The sequence below is a fragment of the Triticum aestivum genome, chromosome 1D (assembly GCF_018294505.1).
Source record: "Triticum aestivum cultivar Chinese Spring chromosome 1D, IWGSC CS RefSeq v2.1, whole genome shotgun sequence".
NCBI lineage: Eukaryota > Viridiplantae > Streptophyta > Magnoliopsida > Poales > Poaceae > Triticum > Triticum aestivum.
Genome location: NC_057796.1, coordinates 183,218,845 through 183,237,862, shown reverse-complemented (window position 1 = coordinate 183,237,862; position 19,018 = coordinate 183,218,845). Strand labels below are relative to the sequence as shown.

The following is a 19,018-nucleotide window of genomic DNA, read 5'->3' as shown; positions in this document are numbered from 1 at the left end:
TGAGGGAGGATTCAGACTTTTTGGACTGGGCTTGCACCGCAGCTAGTGCAAGAGCTCAAGAACACTAAATACACACAAAGTAGGACTAGGGTTTTACGCATCGTTTGCAGCCCGAACCTGGGTAAAAATTCCCCCGTGTTGATCTTCCCCACGCCCCGCCAACCGTAGTAGGGATTCACTGTGATCCCATAGGTGTCGCTCCTGAGCCCCGACATCTTTGGCGCGCCAGGTAGGGGGCGCTGATGATGTGAAAATCCGGTTTTGAAGTCAATTCATCGACTCCGTCGTCGCAATGGCTCCCAAGAAGAAGGCGATCACAGCGATCGGCTCGTCTGGGGCCGAACCACCCATCCCAGCGCGGGCGGGCGATGGAGCGGTCATGGATGGTGGCGGAGGCGTGGCCCGTGAGCATCCACGACACCCTGGCAATCAGAGCCAGGCGAGCAGCGTCGTGCGTGCTCGAGACGACGAGCCACGCGCCGCTGGGCCCGGGGGCGGGGCTGTGCGGCCCACGGGCGGCGCGGTGACCTCCTGGACGCCCCAGCCGGCGCCCGCGCTGCGACCTTCCCCGGCCGCGCGTGATGAGCAACGCCGCGATGTCGGTGCCTCTGGACACCGCCGCGGGAAGAGCCCTCTACGTCACTCTCAAGACGCACAGGGCCGGCATGCGCGCCCAGACGCTGATAGGAATGGCGCGCGACAGCGAGACCATGATAGAGCTCCTTCTAACATGGTTAGAAGTCGGAGCGCGTCACGGTCCATGCAGCTTTTGTCGCCACCCACACCAGCGGAAGCGTTGGCACGCGTGCAACTACTCCTCGACTTCCCTCCAGCAGCGGAGAAGCTCGACGAGTGGAGGGCCACCATTCCAAGCCTCATCAGCTTCGCCAACAAAGATGAGCCGCGCCCAGCGGGACCCTCGTGCTGGCGTTCTGTCGAGCCGGTACATACCGGCGGTGGGAGGACCGGAGACGCTGCGACGACGATGCACTCTCCTCCCCCACGGTCGCGACAGCAGCCGCCGGCTCGCTGGGCCGACGCCCGCGGGAACATTTCTACGGCGTCGTCCGACCCGCGAGCCCGCTGCGACCAACGTCAAGTCTTTCGGGAGCGAGCTCAGGAAGACGCTCGGACCACTATCAAGCGGCGGCGGGACGCGCGCCATCAGTCAGATAGGAGCACGGGACCCACTATGGACCGCCCAGCGACGGGTGGTGCAGGTTACTTACCTTACAAGGTGGGTTGTCCAGCCTTTACCCGTGAGCTGCGGCAGTTCCAGTGGCCCACCCACCGCACGTTCAAGCCTGAGGTCGGAGAGAAATACAACGGCAAGACTCACCCGTCGGAGTTCCTCAGCATCTACACCATCGCGATGCAAGCTGCCGGGGCTCGCGACGATAAGGTGCTTGCCAATTATTTCCCGTTGGCACTCAAGCCCAACGTCATGTCATGGTTGATGCACCTTGCAGTGGATTCCATCTCTTCTTGGTCGGATCTGTGCCACGAGTTTGTTGGCGCATTTACCGGTGGCCACCAAGCTCCTGGCCAGGCGAGTGATTTGCATGTCATCCCCCAGAAGGACGGCGAGTCCCTGCGCAAGTACATACAAAGGTTCAGCTGTGTGCAGTAGAACATCATAGATGTTCATCCACTGCTGTCATCAGTGCATTCCATCAGAATGTGCGCAACCGCAAGATGCGCAAGGAGCTGGCGAGGAACAAGGTTAAGGATGTAGCCGAGCTATATGTTCTGGCCGATAAGTGCGCTCGGGCTGAAGAAGGAAGGAAGTACCCCGGCAAAGATGCCGGCGCGGAAACTGACTCCACAGACGAAGATGCCTGTCGGTGTGGAACGACACCTATGGGATCACAAGAATCCCTACTACGGTTGCCGGGGGGCAGGGTTGTGCGGAGAGCAGGGCTAGTAGACAGCACAAGGATCATTTACCCAGGTTCGGGCCGCGAGGATGCGTAAAACCGTAGTCCTGCTTTGGTGGGTGTATTTCTGAGAGTTCTTGAGCTCTCGAACTAGCTGTGGTCAGTGCGTGGTTCGAAAGAGCCGAATCCTTCTCCAGTATGCCATGGGCCTCCTTTTATAGTTGAAAGGGGCTGCCACAGTGACACACAGGAGGTGGAAAGGCGTACAGTGTCCTGAGCTTATCGCTCGTATTACAGGACAAGACGCATTTAATGCGTAGCTTAGGTGTCCCCATGCTTTATTGGGGACGGGGGCGAGGTCCGTCCCGTCCGTCGCCGCTCCTCCTCGCCTTGACACGCGCCCTGGCCAGTGAGGTGCGTGGTGCCATGTAGGCAGGCAGGCAGCTGAGGTGGCGCAGTGGCGGAGCCTTCACGAAGATCTGCATGCCACCACACAGGTGCTCGATGAGTTGGCCTGGGAGTTGCATGTTGCCACGCACGTGCCCGCCCAGCTGGTTGGGCTGGCAGCTTCATGTGAACGGTGGTGGAAGCTTGGTTGGCGCGGGCCTGGCGGTGGCCCCGCTGGCGTCCTTGGCGAGGGCCTCGTCGGGTGGCCCGGCAAGGGTCTTGCCGTGGCGCGTTGTCGTCCCCGGCAAGGATCTTGCCGAGGGTCTGGTGGCCTTCCTCGGCAAGGATCTTGCCGAGGATCGTCGTCTTCTAATCCTCGCCTGATCTTGAATATGTCTTCACAAAGATCTGCATGCCACCACAGAGATGCCTTCCCGAGCCCTGGCCCCACGTCGATGATGACATTGGGGACCGTGGGCTTAAGGGTGGCTTGCTCTGTTGGTGTGGGGCGAGCTGTCCCGGCAAGGACCTTGCCGGGGCCGCTGAGGCTGCTCGGCAAGGGTCTTGCCGGGGGAACCTGCTTCGTCCCTCTGCTCTTTGTGGTCTTGGCCTTGGCGTTGCTTTGATTGTCTTGGGCTTCGGTCTTACCTTGGCTCACCTCCCCTGTTCTGCTTGGTGTGGTCATGGGCGCGGCTCCGACTGCCCGTGCACAGGTAAAGGGGTACAAAAGGGTGCCCCTATTTTCGTACACCGACAGGAGCCCCCAGGCCTGGGCCACACATAAGCGCGACACGTTGTTGGGCCAGGCCCAAAACAGTGCGCGGGCAGGTGGGGGCGGTTTTGACCGTGGTAAGACTCTTCGTGCGCTCCGCTTCCCACGACCCGCGCGCGCGGCACGGCGTGGAGGGGCGTGCGTGACGTGGGCGGCATGCGTGGGGCGGTTTCCACATGCATGCGTCACATCGCAGTAAATGGGCAGCGCGCCTCGCGGCTTCCCCGTAAAAAGGGATAACCGTGGGCGCACTGTTCCTTTTACCCTCCATGCAACCCCAATCTCGGAGACCTCCGCCTGCCCCTCCCTTCTTCTTCAAGCTTCGTTCTTGCTTGCCGCCGTTGTGCCCCCGCCACCCTTGGTCCTGCCCTTCTCCCCCAGCCGTCATGGCGCCAAAATCCGCCGAAAAGTGCGCTGGCGGTGCAGCGGACGCAGTCCGCCTTCTTCCCCTCGACAGTCGACGTGCTCGAGCTTCGGGAATCCTTCAGACCCTTGTGGGGAGTGAATACGAGGGGGGAGAATTCGGGGCATCCGGCCATGCGTGTCATCCCCGCCGACTGCGCCGAGGCTGCCCCAAATCGGTACCCCTTCTTTGTTGATTATATTTCTTGTGGGCTCTGTCCTCCCTTCTTCGATTTCTTCAGGGACATATGCACACCTTCGGCCTCCGCCTCCTGGATTTTACTCCGAATGTGGTGGCATGCATGGCCCTTTTCGCGCACCTCTGCGAAGGCTTTGCCGGGGTGCACCCCAACACGGCGCTCTTCCGCCATTACTTCTTCCCTCGGATCCAAACAGGAGGCGCCATTTCGGGGTGCATCGCCTAGATCCCAAAATCCAAGGGAGCGTACCCGGACGGTGCCATGAAGGAGAGGTGGGAGGAATGGCGGGGCCGGTGGTGCTGGATCGAAGAGGAGGACCCGCCGGCGTTCTGCAGAGTTCGCCAGGCGCCGCCGGTTCACGGAAGCGATTGGAGCGACGTCGACACCGACGACGGAAAGCTCATGGTTGCCACCACCAGGATTCTCCGGCTTACCCAGGTCAGGCTCACCCTTGAGATGATCTGGGCGGACTTCATCCGTCGCCGGATCGCTCCTCTGCATAACAAGGGGAGGCCAGCCTTGCTCTTCACGAACCCCGCCGACATCATGCGGCTCAGCCCCGGCCTCGACCACAACTTCACAGTGATGGGACACGCCCATTTCTGCCAACGGATCTTCCAGCTCGACGTGGGCCGTGATGGCGAGGTCGAGCGGACTGGCAAGGTCGCGAGGGCCACCGCGAAGGCCGGCAAGGTCCTCAAGGGGCCTCTGTTCAATCTGCCAGCGGGGGTGGTCCCGTTGTGTAACAACTCGCGTCGGTCCGAGATCATTGCCATGATGCCGGACTGCAACGCGCATGGCCCCGACCCGAGCTGGAAGGAGCCGGAGGACGCCAAAGTGCAGCAGTTCTTTGACACCCTGCATGAGGGGTATGTCAATGCCGATGCCGAGCGGATGCTTGTCCAGGACACCACCCAGGCGGAGCTGGACTACATCGCCACCAGCGCGACGGAGGCACAACTTGCCAGGGAGGCCGGAAGCGCCCGCGGTGTGGAGGAAAAGGCCACGAAGGCTGCGGAGGAGGAGGAGCTCGCCCGATGGGCGGCGGCCACCGGGGGAGCCAGCAGCGCCGGCACCAAGGCTCCTCTGGTTGAAGACGTGACCGGCGAGTTGTCGTCGGAGGAGGTCGAGACCACAGGCCCGACGCCGGCTGTGGGGAGAGGGCGAGTCCTGCGGCGGGCCAGTTCCGGCGAGCCGGTCCGTCCTGGCAGGGCTGTGCGGTCATAGCTGACCTTGGAGGGGTCCGGGCGCCACACGAGGGCAGCGGCGGCGAAGATGCCGACGAAGGTCGCCGTGAAGAAGAAGACGGCCGTCCCTTCTCCATCTACGCGAGTCCGGACTCCACCTCCTTCTCCTCCTCCGGCGGACGTCGACACGGGGTCACTTTTGATTATGGATCCCTCAGCCCGAGGACGAAGAGGAAAACAACAGAGGAGGAGGCGGACGACGAGTAAGTATCTGGTTCTTTTCCGTTATCTCTGCCTCCTCAATCTGCGTTGCTCGTCTTAACATGCCTTCATGTTTGCAGGGATGTGGAGACACTGGCCCAGAGGGTGAAGAGGGCCAAGGTCTCGGCGGGTGGCCAGCCCCCAGTTGGTACTTCGGGGGCGCCATTGGTGGTGTTGAGCAACCCGGACAGCAGCCCCCGGCAGAGCCCCCGGCGTAAGTTCATCACTCTTCCCCCTGTCGACATGTGTTTGGGGCACGACACTTTTGGCGCTGACCTTGCCAGGTATGCAGGAGGAGAGCAGCAGCAGGAGGAGCCACAGAGGGCTACTCCCAACATGCCGCTCCCGTCGACCACGCCGCCCCGAGGGGCGTCCCCGGCGAGGCCGCCAGGCACCGGGCCCACGCACATGGAGGAGGAGGAGGAGGACTTGGGCGCCGGTGGCTTTGCCTTGACGCCGAATGTTGGCGGGGAGGGGACTTCCGTTTCCCAGCCGGGTACTAGCACAGGTAAATCATTCGCCGTTCGTCCCTGCTTCCTTTTCCTTCTGGCCCTTGGTCCTGGCCTTGCCTCACCCCCTTTTTCGGCGTCCAGATTCCTCCTCGGTGGACCTAGAGGACGTGGATGCCGTCATCGAGGGCGTCGCCAAGGCTGCCGAGGCAGACACTGAGAAGATCGCCACCGAGGAGGCCGCTAGGGGCGCTGCCGAGGAGGCCGGCAAGGGGCCTGCCGAAGGGGCCGGCGAGGCCGCCGCCGAGGAGGAGGAGGTGGCTGGTGACCAGCCTTCCTCTTCTGCTGCTTCCGGCTCCGGCAAGTACCTGAGGGTGAGCGACAACTTGTTCGTCCACCTTCCAGGCGCGTCGAGCACCAGGACACCCGTGGAGGGGGAGGTGTTCGACGACGAAGTGCTTGCCACTGCCGGGCTTGAAGTCGTCGACGAGCCGATTGTTGGTGGCGACAGTTCGCAGGAAGAGCGGCTCCTCCACGCCATGGGCGCCAGCTTCCGGAAGCTCCAGGCGCTCCACCATGCCCGTTTGGACAAAGCCAAGTCCAGGACGGTGGTGCTGGAGAAGGCGGAGGCGGACCTCCAGGAGCGCGTTCCCGAGACGCAAGACTGGTTCCGCGATGCCCACAAGGAGCTCAAGGCCGCTCAGGGTGAGCTAGCCAAGCGCGACGTGGAGCTCACCATGAAGCTCGCCGACATCAAGAAAGCTCAAGAGACAGCGAGGAACTTGGCCGCGGCCGCCGAAGCTGCCCGAACCCAGCACGAGGCCGCGCTGAACTCCCAGGAGGAGGACCTCGCTGCGCGCGAGGGAAAGCTTGCCGCCATGCTTCGCGACAAGGAAGTAGAGGTGGAGAAGCTTGTCTTGCAGCGGACCAGTGAGCTATAGCAGAGGCACAAAGAGGCACTCAATGCCCAAGCCCAGGTCTACGCCGGCAAGATGGAGGAGCTCGAGGCGGAGCGCGACGGGCTGAAGGAGCAGGCCCTGAAGCTATCCCAGGAGAAGGACATGCTCAACAGTGCCCTGACAGAGGCACAGGGCGCGATCGTCAGCAAGGCTGGGGAGCTCTCCGAGGCCAACAACTCCATCAAGGACCTCAAACTGAAGCTGGAGGGTCTCGAGAAGGTGCTGGAGGAGGCCAAGACCTGAGAGGGGACCCTGGCCAAGGAGCTGGAAGCTGAGAAGCAGTTGCGGGAGAACGAGGGCCTCAACTTAGCGGATCACGTGGCGGGCGAGAACCGTTGGCTCGATCGCCTCGCCACCGTCGCCAACCAGGCCGCCGCGCAGCTGGCCATCATGGGGATGCCGGATGTGAGGTACGTCCCGGAGCGGAGCGTGAGCGCCAATTGCAGCCTGACCATGTTCTTCGAAAAGGTCGTCGGCGCTCTGGAGCGGCTCCATGCCAACCGGGCGGCCTCACTGGCCGACGAGTCCCGGAGGTTCTGCCAGGGAGCCATGACCAAGGTTCTCACCAAGGTGGCGCACTGGTACCCCGACCTCGACTTCGACGCCACGCTGGAGAGCTTGCCGGAGGGTACTGACCTCGCACCGCTCATAGAGCACATCAAGCCCATCATCAGCCGAGTCGGCGGAATTCAGAGGGTGGGGGGCCAGCGCCGGGATTAGGCATCCCATTCTTTATCGCTGCTGCAGGTTCACAACCAAGACAATTGCTATCTCTAGTTAGAACCGCAGCAACAATTCGATGTAATATAACTCTGCAACACTTTTGGTATTATGCATGTTATTTTCCTGTTCGATTTTTCCTTGTATGTCTGCCCTACGTAACTGGGTAGGCTTTGCCGGCGCGTAAACCTAGGGCGGCGTCTTGGGGACAGATCCCCATTGGCCTGCCGGGTGTGCTTGCTGCTGGGCAAACCACCTTACCGCCCTTAGCGCGGCCGCCCGAACTGTCGATTTTGACTCGAGTCAGAGTCAGGAGCGTTGCCAGGTGCGGAAGGCTACCCCGCCACTCTCGACGCGGCAGCTTTGAGCTGTTGAGCGGACTCGAAACAGAACAAAGGCGTTGCCAATTGCGGGGGGTCCCTTTGCGTGCAGGTTTCCCATACATAGGCCAGATCTCCGAGGACGATAACCTCAAGTGTAAAAGGAAATAACCCAAGGCTCTGAATGACTCAGCTTTTCTGTTGCCGAGCCGACGTCGTTCCTCCAGCCGCCTTCTTCTCAGAAACCGAAAGCGATGAAGAACCGCTAGGCTAACTACTAGACCAGATTCTCACAATTGCGCCCCCTACCTGGCGCGCCAAAGATGTCGGTGTGGAACGACACCTATGGGATCACAAGAATCCCTACTATGGTTGCCGGGGCGCAGGGTTGCGAGGAGAGCAGGGCTAGTAGACAGCACAAGGATCGTTTACCCAGGTTCGGGCCGAGGGGATGCGTAAAACCCTAGTCCTGCTTTGGTGGGTGTATTTCTAAGAGTTCTTGAGCTCTCGAACTAGCTGTGGTCAGTGCGTGGTTCGAAAGAGCCGAATCCTTCTCCAGTATGCCATGGGCCTCCTTTTATAGTTGAAAGGGGCTGCCACAGTGACACACAGGAGGTGGAAAGGCGTACAGTGTCCTGAGCTTATCGCTCGTATTACAGGACAAGATGCATTTAATGCGTAGCTTAGGTGTCCCCATGCTTTATTGGGGACGGGGGCGAGGCCCGTCCCGTCCGTCGCCGCTCCTCCTCGCCTTGACACGTGCCCTGGCCAGTGAGGTGCGTGGTACCATGTAGGCAGGCAGGCTGCTGAGGTGGCGCAGTGGCGGAGCCTTCACGAAGATCTGCATGCCGCCACGCAGGCGCTCGATGAGTTGGCCTGGGAGTTGCATGTTGCCATGCAGGTGCCCGCCCAGCTGGTTGGGCTGGCAGCTGCATGTGAACGGTGGTGGAAGCTTGGTTGGCGCGGGCCTGGCAGTGGCCCCGCTGGCGTCCTTGGCGAGGGCCTCGCCGGGTAGCCCGGCAAGGGTCTTGCCGTGGCGCGTTGTCGTCCCCGGCAAGGATCTTGCCGGGGGTCTGGTGGCCTTCCTCGGCAAGGATCTTGCCGAGGATCGTCATCTTCTAATCCTCGTCTGATCTTGATATGTCTTCACAAAGATCTGCATGCCACCACAGAGATGCCTTCCCGAGCCCTGGCCCCACGTCGATGATGGCGTTGGGGACCGTGGGCTCAAGGGTGGCTTGCTCTGTTGGTGTGGGGTGAGCTGTCCCGGCAAGGACCTTGCCGGGGCCGCTGAGGCTGCCCGGCAAGGGTCTTGCCGGGGGAACCTGCTTCGTCCCACTGCTCTTTGTGGTCTTGGCCTTGGCGTTGCTTTGATTGTCTTGGGCTTCGGTCTTACCTTGGCTCACCTCCCCTGTTCTGCTTGGTGTGGTCGTGGGCGCGGCTCCGACTGCCCGTGCACAGGTAAAGGGGTACAAAAGCGTGCCCCTATTTTTGTACACCGACAATGCCGCCGCCCTGGCAAAGAAGGGCCGACACCACAGCAGAAAGCGTAAGGGCAAGACCGTGCTTGCCGTCGAGGGATCCGGCGACCCCGGCGCCACCAAGAAGGCCAAGGTTGACGACCCCAGGAAGGAAGTCGCCGGGTGTGCCGGCTGCCGGGCCTTGGCGGCTGCCAACAAGCCACGAAGCTCCGACAAGAAGTACTGCAAGATCCATCACACCAAGGTCCATGACCTCCAGAACTGCCGGCAAGTTGAGCTACTTGCAGAGAAGCAGAAAGCTGAATATGAGAAGCGCGACAAGGAGAAGGGCCAGGATGGTGCTGAGGGGTCTGGTAAGAAGCGTGGCGGTCGAGGAGGCCGCCGCGACAAGGATAATCAACAAGAGAGGCCCGCTCGGGGCCGTGACAAGAAGGAGGAAGATGATGATCATGATGAGGACGATGAGTCCGGTGAGCACGAATTCCAGAAAGCTACGGAGGCCATGTGCGTCGAAGGTGGCGCCTCGCTGCACACTCTCACCGCCAACTGAAGTAGTGGGCGCGTGAGGTCACTGCGGCGGAGCCATCGTTCGACGCCCAAAGACCACTGAAGTGGTCCAGCACATCTATTATTGTTGACACCGAGGATCACCCTGACCGCACAACTGCGGTCGGGTGTTTGCCATTGTTGGTCTCCCCAACAATATGCAACCTCAAGGTGACAAAGATACTAGTTGACGGTGCGGCCGGTCTGAACTTGATCTCGCCTGCTGTGATCGACAGGCTGCAAATCCCCAACGGGAGATCTCCAGGAGACGGGCACGTTTCATGGGGTCAACCCGTGGAGGAGTCAGCCGAAGGGCAAAGTCACGTTGCCCGTCACATTTGGGGGCGAGCTGAACTATCGGACGGAGAAGATCGTTTTTGATGTGGCCAAGATCCCCTTGCCCTATAATGGGATCCTCGGCCGCCCAGCGCTGGCCAAGTTTATGGCGGTATCACATTACGCTTACAATACGTTGAAGATGCCCGGGCCGGTGAGCATCATCACCGTCCCCTCCAACAAGAAGGATGCGCTCATCTGCGTCGATCAACTCTACCAAGGCACTTGCTCCTGCCGCCGAGGCCCGGGGAGGGAAGAAAACCGGCAAGGCCTCTGTCTTTGCCAGCAAGGCCCCTTCCGGCAAGACTTCCGACCCCGGTAAGGACTCCTGCACCTCCTCTGGCAAACGCGCCTCTTCGGAGAGCCGCGTTACCGTTGAGGACATGCCAGAGAGCTCCGCCAGCAGGAGCAAGAGGTCCAAGGCGGCCCCGCCAGAAACCAAGAAGGTGCCCGTCAAGGAGGATGGCATGGGTTGAGCTTTTACCATAAGCTCCACCCTCGACAGCAAATAGGAAAGCGCACTCGTCGCCTTCCTGCGGGCGAATGTCGACGTGTTTGGATGGCAAGCATCCGACATCCCCGGCGTTCCTAGGGAGGTGATTGAGCACCACCTTGCTGTCTGTCCTCATGCGCGGCCTGTCAAGCAGAAGGTCAGAAAGCAAGCTTTGGAGCGACAAGAGTTCATCATCGAAGAGATCAGGAAGTTGGAAGCGGCATGCTTGGTCAGAGGAGTGCTCCACCCCACGTGGTTGGCCAATCCAGTGGTAGTGCGTAAGGCAAATGGGAAGTGAAGGCTGTTTATTGACTACACAGATATCAATAAGGCCTCTCCAAAGGATCCTTTCCCTTTGCCACGCATCGACCAGATAGTGCACTCCACTGCCGGGTGTGATCTGCTGTCATTCCTCAACGCCTACTCAGGATACCACCAGATCTTCATGATGAAGGAAGACGAAGAAAAGACAGCGTTCATCACCCCATGTGGTATGTACTGTTTTGTACGGATGCCTTTCGGGTTGAAAAGCGCTAGTTCGACATTTGCCCGAGCAGTCCAAATTGGTTTTGAGCCGCAGCTACATGGAAATATGGAAGCTTATATGGATGATATAGTGGTCAAGACCAAGGACAAGGCCACACTCGTGCAGGATCTAGAGGAAACATTTGCAAACCTGCGCAAGATCAACCTCAAGCTCAATCCAGAGAAGTGCGTATTCAGCGTCCCGTCCGGCAAGCTTCTTGGTTTCTTTGTGTCTCAACGCAGAATCGAAGCAAACCCCGACAAGATCAGAGCGATTGAGCAGATTGAGGCGCCAAGACGGGTCAAGGACATCCGTAGGCTCACCGGCTGCGTTGCTGCTCTAAGTAGGTTCATCTCCAAATCTGCTGAGTGCGCCCTCCCCTTTTTCAAAGTTTTGAAAAAGGCGGGTCCTATGAAATGGACTCCGGAGGCAGAGGCAGCGCTGCAAGATCTGAAGAAGTACCTCTCCTCCACGCCAACACTAGTCGCGCCTAAACCACAAGAGCCGTTGTTGCTGTATCTAGCAGCAACGAATCAAGTGGCCAGTGCTGCGCTAGTGGCACAAAGGGAGCTTGAGGAAGAAATAGCGGCAGCGGCCGAGCTGTCGGATGATGGGCCGGGGCATTCCCCAGCACGGCTTGATGCCGGCAAGGTGGGACCCCCGGCAAGGCCCGATCCCGGCAAGACAGAGTTTGCGCAAGTAGGCGAAGTCGAACAGAAGAAGAAGGTGGTGCAGCACTCGGTTTATTTTGTCAGTTCCCTTTTGTAGGGGGCTAGGTCAAGATATTCTGGCATGCATAAGCTACTTTTCGGCCTCCTCATGGCCTCGAGAAAGCTGCATCACTATTTCCAAGCACATGAGATCACCGTCGTCACCCGCCTCCCTTTGCAACGAATCTTGCACAACACAGATGCGACTGGGAGGATTGTGGAGTGGGCGTTGGAGCTGTCGAGCTTTGGCATCAAGTTTGAAAGTACTTCAACGATCAAGAGCCAAGCCTTGGCAGAGTTCATAGCAGAATGGACCGCGACGCCCGACGAAGAGATTCAAGAGACCAACCTTCCCGGCAAGGAGACGTGCCGCGATTGGATTATGTACTTTGATGGAGCTTTCTCACTACAAGGTGCTGGTGCCGGCGTGCTACTCGTCGCACCCACCGGAGAGCGCCTCAAGTACGTAGTCCAGATGCACTTTCCCCGGGAAAAATCAATGAACAACATGGCGGAGTACGAGGGATTGCTTGCCGGCCTCAGGATCGCGACAGACCTCGGAATCAGGAAGCTCATCATCAGAGGTGATTCGCAGCTCGTCGTCAAGCAAGTTAACAAGGATTACCAGAGCCCGTTGATGGAGGCCTATGTGGATGAAGTGAGGAAGTTGGAAGAGCGTTTTGACGGTTTACAAGCAGAGCATGTTCCTCGAGTAGAGAACAACATTGCCGACGACCTGTCGAAACGCGCTGCCCTCAAGTTGCCTGTGGAACAAGGTACCTTTGTGCTTCAATTAACTCAGCCATCCGTTGAGCCATCGGCAGGACAGAACAAGCGAAGAAAGGCAGGCCCCGGCAAATACTTTCCTGCCGAGCTCCCAGGAGCCGCCGGCAAGGAAGTTGCCGGGTACCCCAAGCTTGCCGAGGGGCAACAACCTCCGGCAGGGCCCCAGGCCCTGACCGTGGAGGCAGCTGCCCCTACAACCGAAGATGAGCCTTTAGTCCTCACCGTCGAGCCCCAGGCTCCGGCATGGGCGCAGCGCACCGTTCGTTTCCTCCAAACAGGGGAACTCCCCGAGGAACAGGAAGAAGCAGAAAAATTAGCCCGTCGGTCCAGCATGTACCAATTTGTGGATGATACCCTATACAGAAGGAGACCGAACGGTGTGAAATTGAAGTGCATTCCTCAGGAGGACGGTCTGGAGCTGTTGGCAGAGATACATGGAGGCATATGTGGCACTCATATAGGATCAAGGGCCCTTGCCGGCAAGGCATTCCGGCAAGGTTCCTTTTGGCCCACTGCCCTCCAGGATGCAACTGCACTAGTAACCAAGTGTGAGGCATGTCAGTTCCATTCAAAGAAGCTCCATCAGCCAGCTCAAGCTCTTCAGACAATCCCTCTCTCCTGGCCATTTTTGGTCTGGGTGCTCGACATACTGGGCCCCTTTCCCCATGTTGTCGGGGGCTTTGAGTACTTGTATGTTGCCATCGACAAGTTCACAAAGTGGCCAGAAGTGGAACCAATGAGAAAGGTGACAGCACAATCAGCCGTCAAGTTCTTCAAGGGACTAGTCTGCCATTTTGGTGTGCCGAATAGAGTCATCACCGACAACGACACACAGTTCACAAGCCGCACCTTTATGCAGTATATCCAGGACTTCGGCGGCAAGGTTTGTTTTGCTTCTGTTGCTCATCCCAAAAGTAACGGCCAGGCTGAGACGGCAAACGCAGAGGTGTTGCGACACCTCAAGACGAGGACTTTTGACAAGCTACACAAGTGCGGAAGGCGCTGGATTGATGAGTTGCCAACGGTTCTTTGGTCGATCAGAACGACGCCAAATCGAGCCACTGGCCAGACACCCTTTGCCCTGGTATACGGGGCAGAAGCAGTTCTCCACACGGAACTCATATACGGGTCACCTCGAGTGCTCGCTTATGATGAGCATGAGCAAGAGCAGTTCCGCCAAGATGATGCGATGCTCCTTGAGGAAGATCGTCTTCGGGCTGCTGTGCGAGCCGCTCGCTACCAGCAAGCCTTGCGCCGCTACCATAGCCGCAAGGTTCGTGCCCGAAGCTTTGAGGAAGGCGACCTTGTTCTTCGGCGAGTTCAATCCGCCAAGAATTCCAACAAATTGACGCCAAAGTGGGAAGGCCCTTATCGGGTAATACGAGTCACCAGACCCGACGCAATCCGCCTGGAGACCGAAGACGGTATTCCAGTGAGCAACTCCTGGAACATCGAACATTTTTGCAACTTTTACCCATAAGGCGCAATTGCCAGGGCCCCCGGCAGACCACTTTTTGTACAAGCCTTGCCAGCAAGGCATGTAACCCTTTGTACAAAGCCAAGCGCAGACCCTGAGCAACAGATGAATAAATGAAGCGCTGGCGCCCTAAGATTTAGCATGCATGCTAGGTTGAGTCTCCCTCTCTGGTAGGGTTGATAGTGCTTAGCGCCTACTAACCCCTAGCATAGAGGTCGAGTGCTTGTCTTCTGTCTCTTCCAGTCATTTTTGGATCGCAGGCTGCACAAGCGCTTCTGCAAAACCGTTTGGAGGAAAGAAGACGGACCGACACCCCCGACCCCGGCAAGCCAAGGTTGCCGGGGGCTGCAGATTCAGATAAGTCTTTTCTCCCCCGCAGTGCGTTTCCGTATGAAACTTGAACATACGAACCTTCGTTCATTCCTATGCCACCGTGCTTCCTCCTTCCTATGCCCGAAATCCCTTCCAGGCTAGAATTTGGTTGTAGTTGCCGTGGAAGGGAAACAAACGAAGGGCCCGATCCTACTTTGCCCCTACTCCCGCCAAGGGCGTGGGTATAATCATGGTATAAAGCGGGAGGACGGCAAGGTTTGTTGCCGGGCGACGTTGTTTGCTTAAAATAACAAGGACTCGCTCCTTAGTGTGGGCCTCGCTCACGCACAAAAGAACCCAGCAAACACCCTTTTTCATTAATACGTTGATTAAACAAGTATAATTCATACGGAACGTAAACATGAGCAAGGGGTTACAAAGTCTAAATTCAACAAGTGCCCACAGGCTTAAGATTTGAAAGAAAAGATAAGGTGCCCATAATCCCTTTCTTGTCCCACTCCTCAGGAAGCGGATCGGGATAGCAGGGGGGTAAAAGGAGTGCCTAGGCGAGGTACGAAGAGCATAAGACACAGGGAGAACGTCCCAGCAACCGCCCAAAACAGGGCTGGTGATGACGGTGCCGGGGAAGAAGCCAGAAGATGAGGCAGCGGGCCGGCAATACGAGACGAAGGCGTCGATGCCATCGTACTCTGACTTGACGGCCCGCCACCCGCCTTCTTCGTCTTCTCCGGCCTTCCAGCGCCAGCCGCCGGAAGCGACGGCCCCGAGAAGTTCAAGGAGCTGGCTCGAGGAGCCGCCGCCAAGAACTACCCCCCCCCCCCGGCAAATTGTGCAGATGGTGCTGCTGCCGGTGCCGCCTAGGGACGGGGCGTCCGACGTCTAGTCAGACCCGTCCCCGTCGTCCTCCCCATCGGCCCCCTCTTTGTCGCCGTCGCTCTAGGAGGAGCTCTCCTCGTCGGTCGAGCTCTCTGCGCAGCACTCTAACCTGTGTCCCGAGTGCCCGAAGACCTTAACGGAGAGCATGTCACTCTCCACTAATTTGAAGCGGAGAACGTGCCCCTTCATCAAGCAGTGGGCGCGTGCGAAGGTTTTCCAACCCCGACGAAGGAGCATTACATGAGGGACAGGGAACCTTGTGTTCGCCCATATGTCGCCATTGCAACACCCCTTCATGTGAAGCCTCAGCCTCTGCGGCTGGTTGATCTCCAGCACCCTCGCGAACGCCTCGGGGAGGCGAAGGCGGCTACGCGGCGGCTCGTGCAACTGCAAGATGAACCCCAGCGCCATGTCCCCGACGTGGCCAGTCGACGAAGCGGGAGGGGATGGCGGCGGAGATGGTGACGTCGCAGGTGTCCGCCTTCCACGCCCACCTCTGCCTCGACCGCCTCGCCGACCGTGACTCTGTCCGACGCCTCCACCTTGGGTGTCTGGCTCTTCCTTAGCCGCCGTGGCTCTCTGATGAGAGGAAGATCTAGTTGCCTCCGCAGAAGGACGGCCACGACCGCGCCCTCTCGGCATGGTGGTGGATGGAGAATGGAGGTGACGCGAGGAGATGCCTCTCCTCCTCCTCCCGAGTCCCCTTTTTATAGGCAAGCAGGGAAGGCTGAAGAATGGCTCTACGCCTCTGAAGAGCCCTCTCAAATCCGGCTCATTAAAGCCGTTGGCAACGAGCAAGGTCATCGACCACCCTCCCCGCGCCAATCAAAGGCGCATGGGTATCGGCCATGGCGCGCCATCCCATATCCCATGCATCCGTCACCTACCCCGCGCCATGCATGCGGTGTACGTGGCAAAAAAGGCGGGCGTGGTGGGAAACGTGGAACGGCGGCTCCAAGATTGAGGAAGGCGAGGAGAGTAAATGAGCAGCAGCCCTACAGTTTTCCCTTTTTTATGGGGAAGACACATGCCGCCTCTTTACTATTCACCATGGGGTGATGCAAGCATGTTGCGGTCATTCCATGCACGACCCCCACGTCACGCACTCAATGCGGGTCATGGGGAAGCGCCACTGGCGAAGGGATTAATGTGGCTAACACCCTGCCATGCGTGCCCGCGCACCGTTCTAGGCCTGGCCCAACAACGCTCTGCGCTTATGTGTGGCCCAGGCCCGGGGGCTCCTGTCGGTGTATTAAAGAAGGGGCCTTTCTGTACCCCTTTACTTGTGCATGGGCAGTCGTAGCCGCACCTATGGCCACGCTTGACAAAGGAGAGGAAGCAAAGATACAAGGCTGCCGAGGCAGCACTCAAGCCAGAAGCATAAAGAGTAACGGGACAAGATGGGCTTCCCCGGCAAGAGCCTTGCCGGGGCGGCCTACATAGCCCCGACAAGAGTCTTGCCGGGGCAACCTGCCCAACACCAGCAAGGCCACCACCCTTGAGCCTGAGAGCTCTGGCACCATCGACAGCGTCAAGGACAAGAATCAGGGGTGCCTTGCATAGTGGCATGCAGATCTTTGTATGGATCAAAGGCCTGCAAAACTAGATGAGAAGCAGGAGACGAAGAGCCCGGCAAGATCCTTGCCGGGGACGCCCACGAGACCTTGGCAAGGCCCTTGCCGGGGCCCCGGCAAAACCCTTGCCGGGACATCTTCGGGGCTGAGGCCAGGCTCGCACTTGCCAGAGTTTCCCTGCCCCGCACCCATTTCGATGTGGCGGCCAGCCCGCCAACTAGGGGAGCGCCTGCGTGGCAATATGCAGCTTCTGGGCCAACTAGTCAAGCACCTGCGTGGTGGCAGGCAGATCTTCGTGAAGACCCTGCCACCGCACCGGCTCAGCAGCCAGCCACCTAGCATGGCGCTGCATGCCTCGTCACCTTGGACGCGCGTCGAAGCAAGGCGAGGTGGTGATAGACGGGACGAGCTTATTTTCCGTCCCCGATAAAGCAAGAGGACACATAGGCGCCGCATTAAATGCGTTTGTCCTATGATGTCAGGAGATAAACTTGTACACTGTACACACTTTCCACCTCCTGTGTGCCACTGTGGCAACCCCTTTGACATATAAAAGGAGGCCCGAGGCATACTGAGGGAGGATTCAGACTTTTTGGACTGGGCATGCACCGCAGCTAGTTCAAGAGCTCAAGAACACTAAATACACACAAAGCAGGACTAGGGTTTTACGCATCGTTTGTGGCCCGAACCTGGGTAAAAATCCCCCCGTGTTGATCTTCTCAACCCACTCTTTGCGCAGCCCCACGCCCTGCCAACCGTAGTAGGGATTCCCTGTGATCCCATAGGTGTCGCTCCTGAGCCCCGACAGTGGCTGAAGATCTGTCTGCTTGTTTTCACCATCAATCTCCATCCGTGAAGCTAGTTGCGTTTGAATATGTGGATAGTGGGTGGAAGTTTCTGGCATATGCAGTGAAGGTTAGCCCCACTTTCTTTGTTACAAATCATTTGTTAGATGTGATTCAGACATTGTCACTGTGCTATGTTATTCTGGATGTTAAGACAATGTCACAGTTTGTACCTAGTATCTAAAAATGTTGCTATCTCATTAGCGGTGCCATTAGAAAATTATTTGGCACCGCTTCAACAGTTTGTGCAGGCAACTTTGGTCCACACATCTGAGCAACCAAGCCGTAAAATACTAAATCTTTATGGCACGAAGGAACTGGGCATCAGAGCAACTAGGTGCTCCGGAGCCCGGGTCCCTGATTTTTTCCTCTGCATCGGCTCGCGAGTGCAGGGCACCGGTGCCAAATGTAGCAACAGTTGTCTTGACACCGATTTTGGCATACATAGTGAACGACCTTAGTGCAATTAGTTATATGTTACTAAATTTGTGCATGTACACACCTGTTAGTATCAATTTGATGTCATCCAAACACTGTCGCTATGCTGTTGGAGTTATAATTAGCTTCCTCGTAAAATCACTACACCACAACACTACATCCCCAACAACCAGGTTGGTGGGGAATAATTAATGAAATTGAAATTATTAACTAGAGGGCAAATAAAAATAAAGAAACAACTTTGCTGACCATGATATATTTTTATCTAGGCGGAAGAGTCATCTTAATATTTATCTAGTCTTATATAGGTTTCGGTATATTGAAATATAAACATAAAAAAGACGATAGAGGATAGGCTCATTGCTTAAAAAAGATATGGAAATAGCTATAAAAAAAGGAGCGTGAGAGCCAAATGAATCGAAAGATTCATGTTTGGTTCGGGAAGAGATCATAAAAGTTGTAAACTTACAAAATAATCTACTTTCATTAAAAGATTTATTAGATAATCGAAAAAGAGGATCTTGAGTATTATTTGAAATTCAGAAGAATTGCGTAGAGGGACCATTGAGCAACTCGAAAAATCTTGGATTCGATTACAGAAAGTCAAACTAGAAGCGGATGAGTATCGATGAATGGATACTCTGAGATAGAACGAGAAAAATCAAATTTGATTAATGCTACTTATATTAGTTTGGAACAATTGGAAAAGTCTAAAAACGAAACCCTTTATTTTGAAAAACAACGGGCAATGAATCAAGTCCGATAGCGGGTTTTCCAACAGGCCATACAAGGAGCTCTAGGAACTCTGAATAGTTGTTTGAATACCGAGTTACATTTCCGTACGATTCGTGCTAATATTAGCATTCTCAGGTCCCTGGATGGAAGAGATAATTAAATTAATTAGGCCTTGAACTTCTACTTTCGTTTAGAATTTAGGCATTATTTTTCCCCTTGCTTCCAAAAAAGAGTCAAGAAACACTAATGGCAACCCTTCGAGTCGACGAAATTCATAAAATTCTCCGCGAACGTATTGAACAATATAATAGGAAAGTAGGGATTGAGA

General features: G+C 57.3%; 1 pseudogene; it reads right to left on the bottom strand.

The window, feature by feature from the left end:
- Positions 1-19,018, bottom strand: part of LOC123158309 (photosystem I P700 chlorophyll a apoprotein A2-like) — a 106,260-nt pseudogene that overhangs the window by 81,975 nt on the left and 5,267 nt on the right.